General features: G+C 49.2%; 1 protein-coding gene across 2 annotated transcripts in view; it reads right to left on the bottom strand.

The window, feature by feature from the left end:
• Positions 1-17,964, bottom strand: part of AHNAK (AHNAK nucleoprotein) — a 58,781-nt gene extending 40,817 nt beyond the window's left edge. For both annotated transcript variants that reach the window (XM_063317261.1, XM_063317263.1), the window contains exon 1: positions 17,820-17,964. The gene's annotated coding sequence lies outside the window, so the exon portion shown is untranslated. The remainder of the gene's footprint in view (positions 1-17,819) is intronic.
• Positions 17,965-23,857: the final 5,893 nt, after the last annotated feature.

Here is a 23,857-nt window from a genome sequence, read left to right as displayed (position 1 = left end):
TAATCCCATCTGAAGGGAGGTTCTTTTTCACCACGAAAGCAGAAGACCTCAAAATGTGATAAGGGTGGCAACCCTGTGACATCTTTCATGGGGTGGACCTGTTTACGATACCCACTTTAATGCCCTATTGGCGATAATCAGGAAGGGATTAAGCTGGAAATCCAGCACCAAAATGCTTAAGTGAGTGGCATGGTTGAGAAGTAAAGTAATTCCTTCTGGGGGAAAAAAAGGTAAAATTTTTCAGATTTGTTTATTGGAAATCAAATGACATGCTGGTGGTGTTCACACAACCCCCTTTCACTGGTTTGCAGAATTCAGGGAGCCCTAAACTTGCCTAATGGGCTGGGCCCGCACCACATGCTAAGAGACAGAAAAATGAAACCAAGGTTAAAGTTAACCAAGTTTTGTTTGCTTGGCAAAGGTAACCCCAGATCTTTCCCTGGTTTGGTTAAACATATTTAACCTAGAGTCAGAAAGGGTGGAAGAGTGGGTTAGCAGATGTACAGAAGTCCCAGAGAGAAAACTGAAGGATGAAGCTGGTCCCTTATGAAGAGAAACCGCTCCACCTTGTTAGGGGGAAAAATGCAGAAAGAACAGGGCTGACAAGATTATTACAACGTGGGAGAAAAAGTGAGAAAGAATGCACATTTCTCCCTTCTCATAATATCAGAGCCCAGGTTTTTCCAGGAAAACTTGGAAATGACTTTTTCATTCAGCACGTAATTCATCTGTGGAACTCACTGCCACGGGATGTTGTGATGGAGCCCCAACCCAGCTCTCTTTCAACGGGGAACAAATTCATGGAAGACTGAGCTATTCATGGCAGCTCATGATCCGGGCTAAATATACATATTCTCCTGCAGAAAAAGAGGCCCTCTTTCAACAGCCAACTCCAGGCTGGAAAGGCAGTCTTGTCTAGGAGTTTCTCAAGAAGATCAGGGAAGCTAAGAGAAGAAAACTCTGGACATGTTCAAATGGTGCATCAGTGCAGGCCCTTGCGGAGGTGACGGGGAAGGCACATGCATGCAGAGGGTGGGGTATCTGGGATGTGTTTGTGAGCACCATCACAAGCAAAGGTAATCATCCCTTTATCCTGGCAGAACATTGGTAATTGTTAATGTTACTATGCAATGACAGGCAGAGAAAATTTGCACTCCAGAAAGAACAGAACACAAAAGGAGAGGATGCATTACAGAACTAAAGCTGTCCTTCCAGTTAATTCTCCGTATCAGCAGCCGACCTGGTGACACAATTGCAAAAACATCAGTGACTCAGGTGACAGAGGCAAGCCACGGGTGTGTGTGTGTGTGTGTGTGTGTGTGTGTGTCAGAGAAAATGGCCGAAGCTGCACATTTGCAAAGTGGGGGGAAATCTTTGCCTCGATGGATAGCTTGGATGAAATTCCTGCTCACCCCCGGTGATCAGACAAGGGCTTCTGTGCGAACCTCAGCGTGTGTTTTGAAATGTCTTTAATTGTGATCAGAGAATTGTGCAAAGAGACCCGTCTATCGACATTGGCTTTGCAGATAAAATGAAAATTATATGGGCTGTGTTCACACAACCCACTGGGCTAGGCTGGGGGATTTGGGTTTCAGCATCTTGGCAGGTTGTGCAAAACACCCTGCTAAGTCATACCGTGGCTTATCTACTTAGGCACTGCATGTTGTGTGAATCCAACTGCGGGGGTTTGCTCAGAGCTTACCCTGCCACTTTTTAAACACGGGTCTTGGTATGTTTAAACCAGTGTTTCATGACCTTGGCCCCTTTAAGCTGTGTGGACTTCAACTCCCAGAATTCCTCAGTTGGAATTCCCCAAACCCTTGGCTTGGCTCTGCATCGTTGGGGACCGGCTTCTTAGGCTGGGGAGAACGTGGGCATCCTCTGGCTCAGTGTTTCTCAACCTTGGCCCCTTTAAGCTGTGTGGGCTTCAACTCCCAGAATTCCCCAGCCAGCAACTGGCTGGGGAATTCTGGGAGTTGAAGCCCACACAGCTTAAAGGGGCCAAGGCTGAGAAACACTGGTTTAAGCTGTCAAAAACAGCAGAGGAAGAAATGTACCAATCTAGAGGCAGGGCATCCACAGGTTAGGGTCAAAGAAGTCAAGATGGCAGTGTAACAGTGCAATTAAAGCTTTGTAACACACACAAAAAAACAGCAGAGCTTTGATTGCACTGTCACGGCCACCATTTTGACTTTTTTGACCCTATGCTGCAGACACCTCTGTCCGGGGCACAGCTGGGTTGCATTATTTTATGAAGCAATGCAAAGAGGTCAAATTGCTCCAACATCTGTGATGAAAATACGATTTCGTAGTTCAGTGGCTTCCCGGCTTTAGAGGCATATAGGTATATCAAAGCATTGGGTTTCCAAGAGGAACCCCTAAATGTCACTTTCTCATCTCTGAATTAGTTCACAGGCCAGATAACAAATCTGGGAATTGCAGGCCAACATATTCATGGAATTCTACCCCAACACGTAACTACTTGAACAAATGAAAAATAATTTACTTCTCATGTTGCCCAAAGCCAGGATGGGGCCTTGTGGTTCCCAAACCCTGTCTTTGATCTTGGCTTGTAAAGAAAGCACCATGCCAAAGAGCTGGTTCAACTGCGTTACCATTTTAAATTTTAATTTAATTTAATGGGCTGAATTTGTGAGGCCACCTCCCTGTTGAACGGCTCATGGCAGCATACAGGATAAGTTAAAACCATTCCAACATCCCACCCAATTTTTAAGGTGACAAAGCCGAAGGGATTCGGTGTACAAAGGATTCACAGCTGAGCTGTGTTTAATTGTTTTAACGTCATATACATTTAATGTTAATTCAACCCATCTGGATTTTTTTGCTGGCTTATTTGAAGTTCCAGATGGACGTTGTTCTTGGCTGACAAACTTTGCTGCAGTTTTTCAGCAGCAAACTCTGCCTTGTGAGCTGGCTGTGTCCATTAACACACCTCTCCTTCAAAGAAGAGCAAAATTCTCTAGAATCCTGGCTTATTGATCTGTGTGAATGTGACCTGTACATCAACAGAGGGATTTTTGCTGGGAAATCAGAACTTGGGATGGACATTTGCTCTGATGCAACTGCACATCCCAATTTATGACCCCAAATAGCCTGGGTTTTTCTCACTTTTCTGCCAAGAGAAACCCTTCCATTGAATTGCTGGCAATTTTGCCTTGTCATGGCAACCTTGTGTTCTATAACTCATGGGATCTTCTGAGTTTTGAGACACTGCAAGTTAATGCAGAAAAGACGCCCACCCAGATTACACCCGCTTTTTATCACTGCTGCATTCATTTCAACAGCAGGCAGCGTGATGCAAGCTGAATGTCAGCATTTTTTTGCAAAGGCTGGGCTTCTAGAAGAAGAATGGGTGGTGCAATTCAGGGAGGGGTTAAGAGCTGGCAAAATTTACGAGAAAGATCCCAACTCACAATAAGATGGATTTCACTTAGCTTGGTGCATAACCCACTTGCCTGGATTCACACAATACACTTTTTTTTTTATCATCCTATGACATCGCAGTTCGGTATGCTGGCTGGGGAATTCTGGGAGTCGAAGTCCACACATCTTCAAGTTGCCAAGTTTAAAACACAGAGCTTTAAAGGAAAGCTTAGAATCCAGGCCAGCTAAAGACTGAATACTATATATTGTAACACATCTTTTGATGGATCACAGTCTCTGCAGCTCTAACTTGGGGAACACAATGCCACAGCAATACCAGCTTAGACTAAGCTTTTCACCGTCATTACGTTTCAACCTTGCATTGACACCATGTGCCAGCTTTCTCCAAAAGAACAAAACGACTCCATTTCTCCATTGCAGGCAAAAATAAAATATAAAATTTAATTTAATTTAATTTAAAAATAATCACAGCATCCCTAAACCTAGACTCTTTCCTAGGAGAACATGATACCAAAAAAGAAAAAGGAAGGTAAAAGGAAACACACTGCTAAGCCAAGGGGTGAGCAACCTGCAGCCTGTGCAACCCCTCAACCCCATCTCTCTCTTAAAATAAAGAAAAAATCACCCAGCAAAATTAAGCACCTTAGTGCTGTTTTCCAAGGGCCCCGTTGCTATTGTTGCTAATGGCAAGGGCTGACATTGATGCGACTCTACCAAGTGGAATGTGCCTATTTCGCGTGGGAAACTGTTCCCAAATTGTCAAGCCCCGTCCCCTGGTGCCATCAGTGCCAGTCATGGGCTTGTGACGCCGAACACAAACACATTGCATTTGTCTACCCAGGACCCGCGGCTCTCTTGGCATCCCTTTTTGATCCCCGCAGAAACTCCATCCCAGAAGGATTCTGGTCAGAGGAGAGGTTCCTGGCCGCCCAGCGACCGCTTCCCGCTCTGGGCTGTTCAACCTGCTGGGGAAGATTCCAGGAGGACAAGAAAGCCTTCACCGGAGCTGATATTGCCAGCTCTGATTGGCAGGAGAGCCTCTCTCCCATCAGGTGATTATTTGAAACCGGCCATGCCAGGAATCAAACGCAGGGAACAAATAAAGCAAATGAGACAGGGTCCACAAGCTTCTTCACTTAACCACAATGCAAGTGTTAAAACCTTCACAACTGTCCTCTAAGGAAAGCTGCTATTGTTGTTGTTGTTGTTGTTGTTGTTCCCTTTTTGCAGATGGAGTAGCTATGGGGAAGCAAGTATGCCTGACCCTCAGCATCCTGAGTCCCACAAGGTGCACTCGGTTATTGAACTGATTGAATTTTCATAACGTAACCCGTACAGACCTATGTGTGAAGTTCAACACTTTTGAAATCCTCTCCAGTCAACTGCTCCAAAAGAGACAGTGCTTGGACCAGATTACGGGGCAATTTCTGCAGCTCACATCCATTTCTGGGCGGGGGCGGGGGCCGGGGGGGGGAACCAAGCGTGTCTTTCATCTCCTTGCAAACAAGCCCACCTCATCCGACCACGTTCTTTCGACAAAGCATTTTCTTCCAGCCACGCGCTGAACCTCTCTGCTTTCTCTTGGATTAATTGTTAGTGGCAGGTTTTGCTGAAAGAGGTCGAGTGGGGGAGAGAGAGCTGGTGGGGGTAGAAGTGGTGGGGGAAGGACCCTTTCTGGGGGGAATTTAAAACAGACACTTGGCAGCATGCCAACCTCACCATTCTGCCCCAGGGAATAGAAAGGCAGGATTTCTTCCTCAGAGGGAATCAACCTCGGTAGGGCCATTATTCAAACTTGAAAGGGGTACGGCGACAGAGAACAATTTTCTCTAATTTGGTTTTGTATCTGCAAAGGTCAAAGATGTGTTTTTGGCTTCCAAGCATGTGTGGGCAACGTCGCCAACGGTGCTTGGCCCACGGCTTCCTACTGCCGCAAGGAAATGGCCCCACCCTTAAGGAAAACAGAGCTTCCTGCATGGGATGGGGCCAACTCACACTGGCTTCTTTGCCTGATCAATGCCGAATCTTTTGGGGGTGGGTTGCCCACACTCTTGGGTTCCTCACTGGTACACTTGATGGCAAACGTCACTGGATGTTTTACCTGCCCGATCATCAATCACCAAAGCTTGAGAAACTTGCCAAACTGTCTAGCTAGATTAAGCTGATCTGGATTCAAGTTTTCTCCTGGCTAAAAAGATCCCTGGAGAGTTCGGAGAAAGCTATTTTAGAATTTACCCTGCTTTGGACTTATAAGATAAAACACAAGGGTGGGAGCAGGGGAAAAGTTCTCCAGAGAAAGGCAAGATTTAAACAGTTTAAGACAGTGTTTCTCAACCTCAGCAACTTTAAGATGGGTGGACTTCAACTCCCAGAATTCCCCAGCCAGCCATGAATTCTAGGAGTTGAAGTCCACCCATCTTAAAGTTGCTGAGGTTGAGAAACACTGGTTTAAGAGATATTTAAGTTTATTCTCCTATTGCCCCCTTTAGACAATGTGTTTAACTGGGTCAGCCCAAGTGTTAGAGCTGCGTTCATTAAACAAAGCTGGGTTAGTTAGTTTTGACCTGATTTGTTTGCTGTGGCTTGGTCACCCTGCCCCTTGGTTAGTTTATGCTTCAACATACTGTGTAAATCAACCATGTGTAAGATGGGGCATGGCTGTTAGTTGAAGCTGACACGCACGGTTTGATTGGATTAAAGTCTTTAGAGGCTGCAGTTTCACTGAAATATTCTATTATTTGTTTTGTGTTTTGTATCGTGAGCCATCCGGAGTCACAAGATTGAGATGGGTGGCTATTTAAATTCAATCTGTCCATCCATCCATGAGTTTGACAAACTCGACCACAACATACGCATTTTTGATAAATTATTGACAAATAGTTTGCATGTACAAAAGACATCCAAACATTTGTATTTTTGTTTCCAATTCTGCCCAACATACATAGTTTTACAAAAAAGTCTCCCATTTTTGTACATGATTTTCATGCATCCACGCATTTCTGCACAGAGGTCTCCATGTCATTCTGTGTTTTTTTTAATTAATATTATCAAATGGCACTGAAAATTATTCAGAGAACTGTACATATCAAGTTTCATTTTGTGTTTTAGTTTGGAAATGCAAAATAGAGCAAAGGGAATTCAAACCTAAATGGATTTCATCCCCATCTCTGGGTCCAGACCACAGAAATACTGTAAGTTTCACTCTACAAGTATTGCAGGAGAAAAGCTATGTTGGTTTATGGTGGCAAAAAATCAGAAGGAATCTGGTAAGGCCTTTTCAGGCTAATAATTTTATTAAAAGGCAGAAGCTTTTGTGAGCTGCATCTGGGGAATTCTGGGAGTTGAAGTCCACACATCTTAACACTGCCATGGTTGAGAAACCCTGCTCTGATGTGAATCTGGCTGGGAACAATGGGGTTGTCCTCAAATCTATCTGGGAGGCAGCTCAGATGGGACATGATGGCCTCATCAGAACTGATCTCTTCAATTTCAGAAAACTGCAGATCCAAGACCTTTTCATCCCCCAATGCAACAAATTAAAGCGTGGTGCCCATGTGAGATTTAAAAATGCCCATCCTGGTGTGCATTAAGAGGTTGCACCTGAAACCAGAGGACAACTTCCTCCCCGTAAGCAAGCTCTCCTCTGTTGGGCTGGACATCAGGTCACTTCTCATGGTCAGCCCAGGAATCAAATGGTGCAGGACAACGGGGAAGTTCGGTTCTTCTGGCATAGCACAGCAATGCCAAATGATACGAGCTGCCTTGAAATGCAGATTAGTAGCCCAACAGCTTGCCCAGAATGCCAGTTTGGAGAAAAAAGGTGCCGAACAAGAAAAAGAGGAAACTGGAATGGGTGTGTGTGTGCAAAAGAAAATAAAGGGGGGTGTCAAGAACAAAAGAAAGGAATTTCAAATAGGTTTCTCAAACCAATAGCAAAAATATATAGGCGGGGCTCCCACCAAAACTGTTAAACCTTATTTTTCAAACCACCCAACTGCAAGGAATGCGGTCTGCCGGAACTGAGAAACCGTACTCTGGCTTTGCATCCCAGCCAGGTTTGCCCGTCAGACATAATATGGTTGGCATGTCTGGTTTCGGCAAGAGGGAGGCAGGCGTAAGCCAAAATTGTACTGTGAGCCAGCAAAGACGTATGAAAGCCACAACCCAAACCATCATTCAGTAGGAGCCAGATCGGCCCAATCAGTCCTCCAAGGAAAGGAGTCAGAAGTACAGAGTGGCTAAAAACACAAGGTGCTCTATCAGAGAACTCACCGCCAGACTTGGCAGTGCTGGAAATGACTCCCAAAGCCGATTGGCTGCAGCACCACAGCCACGCCCACTCCTGCTTGCTTGGCCAATGGAGACAGAGTCATTGACATAATGAAGCCTTGTGGTCAGAACATTCATTCAAGAGCTCAAAATCATCATAATGGACACGTTTGCAAGGAATTCTTCTGTTTGGGAAAGCTGCGCACAGAAGAGACCAGATTTGGAGAAAAGCGTGACAAAATAAAGTGTACATCTGAATGCAAAGTTTAAAAAAAAAAAAGTTCCACAAACTGAATTTGGCAGATTTGCAAAGATTAAAAAATAAGAGAAACTGGCAGCTAGAGGTCTGCCGATCCCTAGTTCCTGTGAGCTGGATGTCTGCATCTCCTACTTCTGAGTTTGCAAAACATGATGCTGGTTTAGGAGAATTCATTTCCCACTGCAGCCCCCCGAAAAGCCGCCTTGCCTAACTGGTTAAGCCAGAGATGACCCCAAAACAGGCCAAGAAGCTTTCCTCCCTCCCTCCTCTATTTCTCCCTCCTCTATTTCTCCTTCTTTCCTTCCTTCTCTATTTCTCCTTCTTTCCTCCCTCCCTTCTCTATTTCTCCTTCCTCCCTCCCCTCCCCTCCCCTCCCCTCCCTCTTGGAAAGATCAACTCATCTCCAGCTACAGGGTCACCTTCAGGGAAAGCCACCCTCTCATTTCTCCCTCCCCACTCCCAGCAAAATATCTGGCCATCTACTGTGCAATTACATCCAATTAACCCTCAAAAGGGCCTCTATCTCCAATTATTGCTGGAGTTAAAGAAAACATAACCCCTCTTAAAGTACAGCGGTGGATGCTTTTATGTCTGCAATTCATTCACTGCTCCCTGGAGAGAAGCAGGGGTTTTAGGGGGTTGTGGCTGGGGAATTCTGGGAGTTGAAGTCAACACATCTTAAAGTTCCCAAGGTTGAGAAACACTGCTCTGGAGACACCCAGGTTGCACAAAACAATTCTTTTGTTAGTCCAACTTTCACCTGCATGGATTTTGTTTGCCGTCTGAAACTCCCAGGCAAAATAGTTAAGCGCAGAACTGGTTGGTTTCAACAGAGAATGGGGGCAAAAGCCGTATGTGGGAACAGTCAAGATTTTTTTCCTGCCTGAACAGGTTTATTTGGGAAGATTTAGAGCCAGAAATTCTGGAATCACTTCTGAGACTGCCACGCAGGAGGCAGCGCGAAGCAGAGGAACTGCTACCCCTCTCTCGGGCGCTCTCCAAACAGACCAGAATTTCGACTCCCAGATTCCCAGGCATGAACTGGCCAGCCCACGCATCGGGAAGGGTGCCTTAACTGCCAAGCAAAAGTTCTGTTTTCACAGGAGCTGGAGACAGCACACCCCCAAAAGCTAAATCTCACTTCACTTCTACTGGAAGGTGAAAAACCTCACTGATCTTAATCTGGCCTTGTGGTTCCAGTCCGCACTTCCTGTCCCACAAAAGCACAGGACCATTTGGCTACGATTTCAGGACCACGCCAAAAATCTGCAGTCCTGGGGCTGCAGAATTTGAGGATTCTCTTTCTCATGTGCACACGCATGTATGCAACCAGCTTCACACACTGCTCACCACACTGGAGGGGGAATCCCATTTTAAGAAGAACGAGCTGGATCACGCAAGAGCCAAGTCACCCTGCAACTGGTTCGCCAGTTCGAAGCAAAAATCCTGCTCGCCGCCCCGCGAGCACAGGCACAGGCACCCCCACACACACATCTGCGCAAGCCTCCGGGCACAAGCCGGCTATCTGAGAACTTGACCAGACCCATCCTGCTGCCTTTGTTGCACAAACCTGTCCCGGCTTGTTACTGACTGAAAGGGTGGCATTTGCTTTGCAGCAAGAAGAGGATTTCAAATCGATGTGTGTCTCTCTTCCTTCACACCCACTTAAGATGGGGAGGCAGGGCGATCAGGCTGTTAAGAGGCTCAGCTAGTTATTCCCCACCTCGAGCACCAGGGCTATGCAACTGGGGTTCCCGCACTCTCAAGGGCTTCCAACCCAACCCTCTTGCCCCAAATTATCACCGTCCTGCCCCCAAACACAGTCCGTCTTCTCCCCTTCCCTCATCCCATGGGTCTTCCCATCTTTGCAGAAGTTTTCCAAGATCCTCCCCTCTCATCTGGACCCTGCTGGAGGCATCTTCTCCTGGGCCTCCATATTTGGGCAAAAATCTTTCTCAAAGAAACCTTGCCAAATCTGAAGCCTTTCTGGTGTCGTCCCTCCATCCTTGGAGATCACTGAAGCACAAATATAAAGGTGTTCTGTTTTTCAAAAAAGGACAGAGCCAAAAAGGGAGGCAGAGATTTTAAAAGTTCCTTCTTCTTACAAAGAGAGAACCAGGCCCATTCAAACAAACTTGGAATATGCAAGAGAGAGGTCTGGCACTGCCCTTGTTTTCAGGTTGGCATCTGTACGAGGTAGGCCAGGTCAGGAAATGGATGCCCCCAAGAGCTACTGGAACTCTATCGTTAAAGGGCGTAATAGCTGAATCTTGAAAGCCTGACATTCTCTCCCCTGCTTTTTTTTTAATGAAAAAGAATCAAGGTTGGGCAATTTAGTTTCCTCCTCACTCCCTCCTCCTTCCAGGGCTGAGATTCACCTAATGGCTGCTGAATTCTTTCCCCGAGGCCATCTCCATACTTCTCTTCACTATCGGATAAAAAACAAGATAGCAGAAGGGTGCCTCCAAGATCAGAGGCAGTCTATCTTGGATAGCAAGAGCGCATTTGGCTTACTTGTCTGTGGTTTAGCATGGTGCGCAAACCCACTTGCTTTATGATTCAGTGCCTTGTGCAACCCTGAACAGAGTGAATTCAGCTACCAAGATAAATCTCAAGTTTTCAAAAAGGTTGCTGATTTTGCCTTGGCTATTAAGAACAAGCTTAGGTTTCATTAGAGCTGTTTCTGAGTTCTCTTCAGGTCTCAGTGCTGTTTGATTGAGCCCCACATATATGGAGGGTGCTAGAAAAACAATATTTTAAAAATGAAATTGCCATTTTTGGTCCCGATCTCATTCACTAAACCGTCAAGGGCAGCCCACGTGGCAACAGTCAAGCTAATAATGTCCCAATAATATCAGATGCCAGCAAGTTGTACTCATTCACCCTACAGCAGGGTTTCTCAGCCTTGGCAACTTTAAGACATATGGACTTCAACTCCCAGAATCCTGCAAGAGAAGAATACAATCCTGTTTTTTCACTGTATTTGATCAAACTGAGCATGGAATTCATCAAAACACCAATGTCCCATCTTGAGTTGTCTGCAACTTTTCCTTCTGCCTGGTTTTATTTATTTATTTGCAATTAACAAGGGCCACAAACCAGCCTGCTGGTTTGTAATCAAGACTGGAGATTTTCAGGAAACTGAAGAGCTGGCTTCCATTTCTGCCTTTCCACAGCATTGATCTAAAACGGAGGAAATTTCATAACCTTCTCCGGAGTAAGTACATATAAAGAGCGTGTTTTAGGTCCAAACAAGGAGATTTGCATTCACACATTCCAAAGGGTTCTGTTTTACTGGGGAAGTACTGAGATCCAAATTTTGGAGGTCCGATAACCGCGGGAGAACGGGCATTTATTTTTTAAGACTGCATCACATCTGAAGCTCCAGCCACAGCTGTATTTTTGGGAAGGGGGCAGGTAGAGCAAAGCTAGCAAAGAGTTTGAACCAGGAACGTTGCAATCTCTACAGTTTCAAATAGAGGTTCCTATCCTGACAGACACCCACAGCTTTCTGCATTCCAGTCCATGCCCTCCTCTGAGAAACGGTAATAATTTTGCACACTATTGGGCGGGGCACGAGGAACTGGTTAAGCTAGTTATGGGGAAGGGCAAGCAAATTATGCACTCCAAGGATGCTCTGGTGATAGGAAATCTTATCTTCGTCAAGGATTTGTTTAAGCCTGAGATTTCACTAGGCATTTCCCCCAAATAGTTCCCAACCTACAGGAGGAACCATAAGGACTAGGAACTTGCTAAGTTAAAAATAAATACAGAAACCAAATTTCTTCTTCTTTTTCCTTTGCAGGCAGAATCATATTGTTCTTATTGGCATATTTATACACTCAGGGCCTAATATGCATTTGAAAGCTAAATCTATGTCTGGGCTGTACCATTTCAGATTGGGGGGGCAGTTTGTTTTACCAGCTGCCTTTTGGCCAAATGCTCCTGACTGCCTGAGTCTGCACCTAATGAGTTTTGTTAGCTGAGTTTCATACAGTTTCTCCCTCTGTTCACTCATCCCTCCATGTTCTTTGCCACCATTAATGGCCTCTTGCAGCTCAGGAAGGTCCTGTACTTAGCCAACCTTGTCTGGGTTGGCCTGGATGGGAGACCACTAGGAAATCTCAGGAGAGAAGGCAAGACTGGGCAGTTGAAAAAGTATCTGAGCAGGCTGCAGTGACAAACCACTTCTATCGTGTTACCAAGAAAACTGAAGGATGTGCCCATAAAATCCCAAGAATCAGCTCACCTCAAAGAAATATTTATCTGATGTGCCCCCTAAGTGTTGAATTTTGGACTGTAAGCTCCTTCAGGCAGAGACTCACTGCAAAGCAGCATGCACGGTTGAGAAGAAAGGTAAAGTATTATGAATGGCAATAATAATTCAAACCAATCCCAGTGTGTACAATAAAAATAATACTTGCTATGCACAGAATAGAAAAATAGCATATTGGGGAGAAAAACTGGAATGTTCTTCCCTGAACTGCTAGCTTTCTACATGCAGAGGAGAATCCAGGGGTGCACTTATTTGGTTTAGATGAAAAGGCACGCTGACCTTGGCTTTACCCTTTCTTACATATGACTGAGGCAAAGAAAAGCAACTGGGTTTTAAAGCCTAATGTCCTCAGGAAACAAGGAACATTGTTTTCTCTCTTCCATCACCCTTGGTAGGCACATTAAAAAAGAACAGAACAGAAGGGAAGAGGATCATATGTAGGGCATAGTTCTTTACACACCTCCAGCAAATTTGTGAAGTTTCCAGAAATACAAAAAGGAGATTGCTTCCTTTGTAAGAAAAAAGGATTTGCAGTGGGGGTGGTGAGGGAAAAGACGCCATTTTCAAAAGGGTAAAGTGGATTAGCAAGTTCAGAATTCAGCAGTCTGAGAATCCTCGATTCGTCTTTGTGTGTTTGTTTTCATCAAGGTTCTAGTCCTTATGGTTACAAAGACACGCTTGTAGCCATGGCGATGCAAACATATCCTTTTATTTGAGCCTAGAAAAGGGTGCTAAGTAAGACTCTTTGTGTCTAGGGGGTCTGGGCGGCATTCCATCAAAGCTAGGAGAATCGGAATAATGCCAAATTTTTTTAAAAGGAAAGAAAATTCGAGTATAACTTTCACAGATCCTAGAATGGGACATGAAAATGATTTCTAACCAACATTCTGGATGCCCTGAAAAGAGGACACCATCACCACCACTACCACTACCACTACAATCATTATTTTAAAAAAAAAAAAAAACTGGCAGTTTTTCTCCAAAGCAACATCCACAAAAATCTTGGACAAGGCTCCTGGAAACCAGCAGTGTTGCAACGTTTTCAGCATCTGTTCTCGGCCTCACGTGGGTCCACCTCGTGCGTCTCAAAGCCCCCGCCCCGCCTTGGGAAGATGGACACAGGAATCAAAGCTCTGGAACATCTTCTCCCCAAATCCCAACCGTGTCTTCGCCACCAGGCCCCAAATTCAGACCTTCGGAGCTCTGACCACTGATGCCCACTACCCTTTCAGAGAGGGACACCAGCAAGGCATCGCGCTGGGAGAGACGCAATTTTCGCGACCCAGAAGCCATCTCCCAAAAGGTGCGCCAGCAAAGTGAAATCGTTTGTGCCACATGTTTTTAGAAAAGATGCCAGCACAAGGGGCCTCATTTGACCGCAAACTAATGTAACCTCGGTGCCTTCTTTTTCTGATTGTGCCCTCAGCAAACCCGCCCAGCAGAAAGGGAGCAACAGCTGAAAGGCAAATCAACATACGTTGAAGAGCAGGGCGAGGAGGACAGAAGCAGAAACCCCAATCCAGGGCAGAACACTGCAGATTTTGCCAGCTGGGAAGTGGGGGGAAATGCACACAGCTTCCCCCCCCCCCCGTCATGACAAACGGAGCAGAGTGGAGGGAGGAAAAAAAAGTATTCCAGAGAAATGCCCAGGAAACAAAATGCATGCACAAACATGCAAAAAAAAAAGCACGGGAAAAATGAATATAGAGGAGAAAACGGGCCTTAAAAATGCACAAGAAAAAATTCGAAATGGGGAGAGAGAAAATTAAGTGCAAGAGCGAAAGGGGAAGAAATCCAGCAAGGACAAAGGAAGCAGCCAGGACTTTTATCTGTGCAAATTTTGGCCCTGGTGCCTGCCCCCCTTTTTTGTACCAGCCCTTTCAAAAGACCGAGCAAGGCGGACCACAGGTTGGCATTCAGTACGCCTTTGCAGCAAAAATAATTTTAAAATCACAGTGCCTGGGAAAGCAGCCGGAAAGGTGCCTGCTTTGCAATTTCTCTCACATGCTACCTTTCTGCCTGCAGTGGCTTGAACGCATGGAGACGCACACTTCAGACGGAGAGCCACGTGCGGGAGCCTGCTGAATCCAACACATCAGCGGGCCTGTTGCAGCGGAAACCCTCCGTTTTCTGCCCTCTCCTTTGCCAATTCCAGGCAACTCTCTGCCATCGGCTCGGGTCAAAACCCAGCGTCTGGCCTTCTGGCGCCAATCATGGGTTTCATCCTTTTGAAACAAAGGGTGAAGCCTCCGTTCGTTCTGTTCTCTCCCAGACAGAGCAAGACCGACTGAAAAGAATGGCGCACGGGAACAGGCCGAAGGCGTCTGCCCGCCCAGCCCGTCCCAGCCCCGCTTCAGAAGCAGCCATTCCGACGGAGCGGAAAGCTGAAAACCTGGCAACGTCTGTGCCAGCCAGCCCAGGCCGCCCGCCACGGAGGGGCAAAATGCTAGACGAGCGAGCAGAGGGTTCGTGTGCGGCATTCAAAGCTTTCCAGTAAGCTTTTGTGGCCATTGTGAGGAGCGCGGCAGAGAGCAGTGAGGGAGCTGGGGCCCGGGGCCCGAAGAGAGCGTGGCGTGGCTCCTGGCCAGCAGCAGGAAACTGGGCAAGGGTGGAAACCAGCGGCAGAATGTGACAGAACCAGTACCGCCCAGTCCGCCCCGCCTGAAAGAGGGGGCTGAGTGGAATTCCTCCCTCCCCTGCACCAGCCCCAGACAGGAAATGCAGAACAAAGTGCACCATTCGGGGAGGGGGCCAGGAAGCCCTTTGGATGAGCAGAGCAATCTCGCAGGGCGGGGAAGGATCCAAGTCTCCTCCTACCAATCTGGACTCCAGCTCCCCTCATCCCCAGCCAGCTGCCCCACTGGCCGAGGACTCCAGATTCAGAAATCCCCCCAATCCACCCTCTACTGCTGCTGTACAAATTTGGGGGATCCTTATCTGATTTTCAAGAGGGCACCAGAATGCCCCACCCTTGTAGACTCAACACCATTCCAGAAAAGTCACCCACTTCCCTCTTCTCAGAAGTCTTTGCAAGCAAACACCACCCGCCCTGCAGGGTAGGCCATTCTAATGAAAAATTATCTTACCGCCTTGGAGAGCAGACAAACCCGCATGGCCCATCCCGTTCCTGAACAGGAGGTGACCCACAAATGGGAAGAGGAGAAAAGCGGAGTTGATGTCCACGCATCTTAAAGTTGCCGAGGTTGGGAAACACAGTCGCAAAAAGTGCCACAAAACCCGTGGGCTTCCTCGCGTGCTCCAGGACCCTCTTTGGGGACCAAAGAAACCCTGTCCTGTTCAGACCATCACCACGGATCTTCCCTGGCCCCCCAGGAGGAAGCGAGTTCCCACAGTGCATCCAAACAGTAACCCGTTTACGATCCCTTTTGCTTCCACAGCCTCCACCCCAGCAGGCCTGCTCCTTTAACTGCAAAGGAAAAAATATATAGGGAGAATACATCAAGTGGCAGTGGGTTCCACAGCCTAATTTTGCACCAAATGTAGCACTTGGTTCCCAACAACACCACAGCCTCACTAGGCAATCACAGCCCTGCAAATAAAAGCTTCCCATCGGTTGGGTTCACACAGCACACGAAGCTGAAGCAGGATCAAGGGGTTTGCAGTTCAGGGTGCTGTGAGAACACAGCCCTTGTTTTAGCCCGCTGCAGGAACTGGAATCAGCTCTTAAGCCAGAACGTGGACTATTTCCACAGAAAATATTTTGATTTGTGTCGCTCTTCTTTTGAATACTTCTTTTGAATACTTTGTGCTTCCAGTCAGGTATCACTTTTATATAGATTGGTTCTTAGCTGTCAGCTGCCCAGACTGCTTTGGGAGTCAGGTGGCCTCTAAATAAAACAAATAAATATAGATATAAATAAATAAATATAAACACAGCCACTGGGTCCTGGTAACTCAGGAAGGGGTTCAGCAGGTTGTGCAATCCCAGCCTTTTTCAGAGGCTCTGTTTCTTTCATACCCTGTTCCTTCCATGCTGCCAGCCTGAAATTTCGCCCTGCACGGCTGGTTTGGCAAAACTGGGGTTCAGGAGTTGTGTGAACGTGCCCCTCCCTGCACTCTGGCTGCCTCGCCTTCCTTGGGGATTCCCTCGACTCCAGCCTCCCCCCCACCTTTCGTAGATGCCGAGTCCCCCCCAGTTTTCCGGGAGCTGGGCTCAGCCCTTCCCTCGGAGGCTGCTGCTCGGCCTTCGTCAGTCTTTCCAACCAGCGCATTCCAGAGGGCTGGCCGGGGCCCAAGGGCGGGGAGGGGGCGAGGTGGGGAGGGGGAGCGCTTCCCCGCCCAGCGGGGCCAGCCCGAGCGAGGGAGGACCGCACGCCTTCCCAGCCAGCCTCCCCTCCGCCCGCGATCCAAATGAACGCCAACTGCCAAAGGAAAGGCGGCGAAACTTGGAGCAAAGTGAAGCGGAGCGGCTCCCTCCGGGCGCTGGCTGAATCCGAATGAGAGAGAAGGGAAGGGAGGGGAGGGGAGGGGGTGGGTTGGGCCGCTTCGCCTTCCCACGAGACCAACCGAAACATCTCCCTCTCGACACGGCTCTTCCAAAGCAGAGTCACTCCGGCATAAACAGGGGAAGGGGCATAGAGGGGAATTTGCAAATCAACCGGGGGTCCGAGCCCACTCAAGCCCCCCCCGCACACAACTGGCCTCCTTCACCGTTGGCTCTTCCGCACAGCTGCCAACCTGCTGCCGCCCCACTCCGTTCCGCACCGCTCGTGCGAAGGCTAAACCGGAGCCACACCCTACCCTGAAACGTACACGCGGAAAAGCCAGTCCCAAAGGATCAGACGGGTCCCCGCGAGAAGCGAGCTTCGGGCACCCCACCGGGCTCCCCCGTTTCCTCCGGAGTTCCAAAGTGCGCGCGAGAAACGCCCCTCCCGAACCGGAGTCACTCCGGATTAAGCCAACGCCTTGCTTTCGCAGCCAGCCACATCAGCTCCGGGACTACGCGCGCCCTCAGCCCCCGTCCCTCGGGCAGCCAAACCTTCCACGGACAGGCGCCCCCTCCCCAGGGGCTCCCAGGAAAGGAATTCCCACCTGTGCGCTCGCCCTGCACGGGGGGGGGGGAGCTTGGCGTGCCACCCCACCTGCTTTCTAAACCAAGATCGGGCGCGGGGGTCCCTTTCCCGCTCCGGACCCACCCGCCAGAGCTGGGGGTGGGCAGCACGTCCAACATCTATGGAAAAGGAGGGGCGCAATAGTTCCCCCCCACCCCAACAGTCCGAAGTCTGTGGGGAGACCCGGACACCCAGCGGGGACAAAGTCTCTCGCCCGCAGCCGCCTCCCCACCCGCTCCCAGCCACCGGCCCGGGTGCCCAACTTTCCCACCCGCGCTGCGCAGGGAGCGCGGGGGCGGCTGGCCGAACCTTCCGGACTCGCCAGGGCGGTGCCCGGAGGTGGCGAGGCGGGGGCGGTGCCGCCTTTTCTGCAGGGCGCGTCTTGTTTCGGGGACCCGCTGGCCCGGGATGCCAAGGTGGGCGCCCGGCTGCCACTGGCGGGCAGACCCGCGCGCGTCTCGTGGGGAGCCCGGGCCCGGCCCCGCGGCGCTGCTGAAACGGGGGGGGGGCGGCCCGGAGACGCGCCCGCCAGCCTCACCTGCGGGTCGGCGGCGTTCAGCTGCCCGGCACGGCCATGCCAAGCGACGTCCCGGTGTAGCGCCCAGACCCCGACCCGTCCCCGGATTCCTGGAGGCGGCGACCGAGCCCTGCGAGCGGGCTCCCGTCTAAGCCCTGCCGCGGGAGCGAAGCGAGTGGGGCGCTCCCCGCCCGGCCGCGGCTCTTGTAACTCAGCCCGGGATGGGTGTGACTGCTCTGCTCGGCCCTCGCCAGGGGAGGGGAGGGGAGGGGAGGGGAGGGACGCGGCGAAGCGGAGAGAAGGGAAAGGAAGGAAGGAAGGAAGGAAGGAAGGAAGGAAGGAAGGAAGGAACGAAGGGAGGGAGGGAACGAAGGGAGGAACGATAGTGAGAAGGAAGAAGGTAAATGGCAGAGAAAGGAGAAAGAGGGCAGAAATAAGCAAGGAAAAATTAATGGGAAAGGAAAGGAAAGGCAGAATGAAAAACTGGGAAAGGAAAGAAAACTGATTAAGTCCTTTTCTTCTCTAGGCAACTTCAAGAACTTAACTGGCAACCTGAGAAAAGAGGGGGCCTTAAAAACAAAGCAAAACATGGAACTAAGCAGCCTTTCTCTGCAATTTCCCTCCCCACCAAATGGTTTTCAAAGGTAGACTGCTTCTGATGCTGGGCGTTCCATTCAGCCATCATCGTCAATAGCTACTGGTGTCTCCTCTTCCTCAGGCCTCATCAGCAACTTTACCTCTCTATCCTGGAGTTGCTTCCCCCTTCCCCCCCTCAAATTGCAAAATCTAAGATGACCCCAGCCAACACTGTAAGTTTTGCATACCTGAGGGGGCCATGGCCAGAAAGGGCAAAGGAGGTCCACTGAGAGCCCTCTGGCAGGATGGGTGCGACGCCTTGGATGGGGGGCTCCCTTGTGGAGAACAGCCACGATTGCTAAACTGGGATGGGGCAGTTCAGTTCCACTGCTACGTGGGCTTCGTGGGAATGTTCCCTGAAGAAGTACCAGTTGCCAGGAATGATCAAGGTTGCCCCCACCCCATTCCGGCTTCAATGAGAGTGGCACCCCCGCCCCCCCCCCCCCCGGTCAATCCTTCAAAAGCTCAGGCAGGCAGGACTCCCTGGTGCTGTTCACACAGCACACTTCCAGCAGCCATATTTCCACAAATATCTGGTTTGTTTACATTTGGATTTGGGTCTGGGGGGAGTTAGCACTAAGTCCAAACGCAGATGATTTAGTTTGGTTTAGTTAGATGGTTCAAGGTATTGTGCACAGCCAGAGCATGAGTTAACTTAATACCCAAGTTATTAAGGGTGTTGTGTGAACAGCCCTGGAACGGTTCAAGCCTGTATCCCCCTACCTGGTGCCCTCCAGAAGCTTTGGGACTGCAATTCCCAGAATTCTCAGAGGCTGCTGAATGGGGAGTCCTGGGAACTGTGGTCCCTACCTATATGGGGGCTGTTCACTTGTGATTCATTTTTATCACACTTTGCTCAATCCCACTTCTTCTGCCATGTAGGTCTACAGGCTGGCAGGGTGGTTTTCCAATTGGGAAATAAAAATACAGGCCACGTTCACGTGAAGAAAGACGTAAGGGAGCTGTGCTGTATAAACGACTTCTCTTCCTGCTACTGCCCGGCCTTTTCACACGGAGGCCTGAGATCTTGTGTCAAGGGGTTCTGTAAGTTAACCAGCAAATGTGGTGGGTTGGTTTGTCCAACCTGGCCAAGTCTGCTGCCCTTGATGGATCTGACGATCTGCTCTGAAAATGGGGTGGGAAAGAGATCTCATTACTTCCAACAGCAGACTGAGGTGCTCAGTGCCAAAGCTGTTATCAAAGTGAGAAGCCCTGAGATTTGCGAGAACCTTTAAAAAAGAGCCCTCAGCCAGAGAGTTCCCTGGGGACAGTCCCTCTCCCTCAGCCCAACCTACCTCACAGGGTTGTTGTCGTGGGCAAAAATGGAAGGGACACCATATAACCTCTGAGTGGACTTTGATCTTTGGTGAGTTCGTGGAAGCAACCTGATAATTTTCTTGATAGGATTCCAAAGGAATCTGCCACTGTAGGGATAGTCTAGGCAGCAGTCCTGAGATTTCCTCGTGGTCTTCCATCCAAGACCTAGACGGGTCCAAACCTGCTTTCCTTTCTGAGCTCAGCCAAGATCGGCTCAGCCGCCACAATGCTGCAGGAGACGCTACTTATGCAACGCCAAACTGTGGCACTTGCTGTCCTTGGGGAACTCATTGCCACTAGATGCAAGCCGCAAGTCGTCTCAAGTTGAAAAAGAGAACAGAGCTGGAAGAAAAAAAAAACTGAGTCTGCGAAAAAGGAAAGGTGTTGCAGAACGCGGAAGGCTGTGCGGCCTGGACGTTTGTGTGGTGAGCTTTCGTTAAGAGGTTTCCCCAAAGGGCCAAAGAGAAAGTTTAACTGTAGGAAATGTCTCTGTGAGGAGATTTCTGGACCACAAGCTTCCTGTCGGTTGCTCAAGAATGATGGAGCTTCACACCTCCCTGTAGACCACAACATGGCCTCTTTCTCCAACCCCAACGACCTGATGCTCAGCTGTAAATACCCATCATGTGCAACTTGCGTTTAGCTTTTAAATATCCCCACAACACAGCGGTCCCTGGCTTTCCATGGCCCCCCTCCCCACAAGAGAAAAGAGGTTTCCAACACACACTTTGGAGAAGGGGGTCGCCCCCTCACTTCCTCTCTTTTGACATTTCCCCGAGCTTTCCAGCTGGATTTTTCCTTGCCAGGTTTGCAAAGGCCCCTGGGACACTGCCACCCCCAGCCACCCCCTCTGGCTGCCAAGATGCCAATGCTTTAGCCACCTGGATGCAGGGAGGTGTCCCCGGAGAGAAATGCACCCTCTTTGCAACCCAGGAGTCTCACATTTCAAGTCCTGGAGTCCCTAAAAATGAATAGTAATAACAACAACATTGCAAGACGTGGAGGCAGCAGAGGAGAAGGGCAAGAACTGGAGAAAATCAGAAAACACAAAGACCGGCAAAGGGAAGTAGAACGACTGTGGCAAAAGACAGCAAAGGCAGAACCAATAGTCATAGGCGCCCTGGGGGCAAGCCCAAAACATCTGGAGCACCCCTGGAACACCATCAGCATTGGCAAAATCCCCCTCGGTCAATTGCAAAAGGCAGCTTTACTTGGAACAGCCGACATCCTGCCACGATACCTTTAATAATATTGAACAACAACATCTGCCTATCCCAGGTCCTTGGGAAGGACTCAACAGGTGGACACAAAGGTCAAATCCGGTCTAAACACCTGGCTGACTGTGCAACCCACTGTAATAATAATACTTCTGGACTCTCCAGGTTAGAAAGCACAGCTTAGCAATGATGAAAATCCAGTGGTAGAATAATATTTAGGAACCATTCTGCATCATCTGCTGGAGGGCCAAGAAACAGCTGGCCGGCAAGTGAGCAATGGTCTCTTGGGGCCAAAACATGCTATAAATCAGTGTTTTTCAAACCTGGCCACTTTAAGATGGGTCGACCAACTCCCATGCGGGCTGGGGAATGCTGGGAGTTGAAGTCGGCTCCTCTTAAAGTGGCCAAGTTTGAAAAACTGCCGTAGATTGTAGCCACTGCGTTTTGTTAACTTGGTTTGGGTTCAGTGGGTTGTGTGAACTCAGCACCGAGCCCCGCAAAAGAGGGAGGGGGGTTATTCCATTTGTTCAGCTTCTTTTTCTCCCCCCACCCTCAGATTCCTTGTCCTTTCACGCAGCCCCGGTGAAGTTGGCTTCCCCAACCCAGTCTCTAATTACAGCTGAAATTTGGCTCTGGAATCAAATGCCCGATCGGATGTCGAAGGAGTGGGGTTTTTGAATAGGTTCCCTCTCGGCCAGGCCAAGGAGCCAGCTCTTTCTTGAGATAATGTCATGTTTGGGAAAGGAGCGCTTGAGATAAGCACCTATACAGAAACGCCGGTGGGGTTTGCAAGGGCATCTCTTCCCTGACCCGCTCCAAAATTCATCAGAAATTAGTCTGGGAGAATCGGCAGCAGCAGCAGCAGCAGCAGCAGCAGAGACGGTGAAAGGCCAAAGGAATTGTTTTCAGGCACTCTTGTGGAACTCATTGCCACAGGAGGCAGAGATGACCACTGGATTAGCCAGCTTTGGTTTTTTTTAAGAAATAGGGCAAACTTTCCCTGAACCCTCGCTGTCTGGCTATGCCAGGGCCACGATCGATTCCCCCCAATGCACGGTGAATTGCAAACAGAGGATGTGCAGGATGGTTAGGGGAGGAGGAATTAGGCAAATTCACAAAGGAAACGGTCACTTATTCTCAGCCATGGCAATGAAATGAAACTCCCACCTGCTGGGGCAGTCTATCTGTGTGAGATGCCAAAGCCAATGACAGAGGAGGAAAACGGATTGCCTGCTTGGGGACACCGAAGGCTGAGTCCTCCAGGGAGCCTGCCCCAAGAAATGACAGGCAGGGGTATATTGCACCTGAATCAGGAGGCTCCACTAAGCTGCCATACTCCATAGCTCAGTGTTTCTCAACCTTGGCAAATTTAAGATGGGTGGACCAACTTTGCTGGCTGGGGAATTATGGGAGTTGAAGTCCACCCATCTTAAATTTGCCAAGGTTGAGAAACAGCAAGGCTGGCTGGGAACAGCAAGGCTGGCTGGGGAATTCTGGGAGTTGAAGTCCACCCATCTTAAATTTGCCAAGGTTGAGAAACCCTGCCATAACTGCTGGGAGTTCCACCCCTTTCCAGAGCCGTCGGGCCCCACTCTCACCCCAGCGAATGTCCTTCCCCGCCCTATTTTGGCACGACCCAGTTCACATTTGCAAATCATTTCCCCATCCTTGGGAGAGAGAGAGGCGCCAGAAAGCAAAGACTAATTGCTACCTGCCTTGCAAGATATTTAATTAGAAGCATCGTTCTCCAAGCCTGCAAGAGGGAGGGAGGGAGGAGGAGGAGGCCAGGCCTCAAAGTGAGTGCAGGGAAACCTTAGGACACCCCCCGCCCCCACCCCCAAACAAGAGGATGAAAGGAAGACAAACCTATGTTTTAAAAAAATAAAATCTGGCTTTCAGTGGACCTGGCGCGGATGATAAGCGGCTGCACACCCACCCTCCCTGGCATCTCAGCCCCAGCTTCTCTCCTGGCCAACCCTACCCCCCACAAATGTCTCACCCCCCATGCATCTTCTTTGCCCCCCTCCCTCCACCGTTCGTCTCCTTCCCCACCACTGTGTCAGAAGGTGCACCTTTCTCTTTGGTGCATTCACACAATACCCTTAGCCCACTTTCTGGGTTGAAACATTGCGTCATGTGCTGCCTAACCCAGGGGTCCCCACACTCTTCAGCTCATCGACCCCTTCATGAGGCTTCCGATGGTTCTTTGACCCTCAAACATTTATTGTACGAAAGCAATTTAATAAATGCTACCTTAACTAATAGTACTACAAATAATAATATTTATTTTGTTTATTCAATTTATGAATAAAGCCATTTATTGACCCCTTGGGGGTCTACATCGACCACCTTGGGGAACCCTGACCTGACCCAACCAAGCCGGTGGTGGGAATGCTGAGCTGGGTCTTGCCCTGGACTGATGAAATGTGGCATGAAGGGGGCCATTCCGTTAAGACTGCAAAAGAATCAGGGCATGCAGCAAAAGGTGCCACTGGCATCTTCATTTCTGCCCATCGCTTTTTGTCCAGGCAACGGGGCAGGAGAGGATCTCTGCTGAATGTTAAACCGGGGGGACGGGGGGCACTGAGTGTGCTCCCACCCCCTCACCTGTCATGGTCCTGCCCCCTGAATTTGGCTGCATGGAACCAGGACTACCTACACGCTTTTATTTCATTCCTCCATATTTATTATATTTTCAAAAGGTATCCTGAGGCATAGCTGCTCCAGGAAGATGTGAGTAATGTGGCTTCATAGACACATAGTAATGTGCTTACGGGCCACATCAATCTATAAGCTGGCTTGTTGGGCTCTAACTCAGTATGCAGGATAAATTCTGGCTTGCGAACCAGAGCTTGGGCATGGTGCGTTGCATTGTGGAAACCCAGCCAA

The sequence above is a fragment of the Candoia aspera genome, chromosome 17 (genome assembly GCF_035149785.1).
Source record: "Candoia aspera isolate rCanAsp1 chromosome 17, rCanAsp1.hap2, whole genome shotgun sequence".
Classification (NCBI taxonomy): domain Eukaryota; kingdom Metazoa; phylum Chordata; class Lepidosauria; order Squamata; family Boidae; genus Candoia; species Candoia aspera.
The sequence above is the reverse complement of the archived record's forward strand: the minus strand, read 5'-3'. Positions and strand labels throughout refer to the sequence as shown.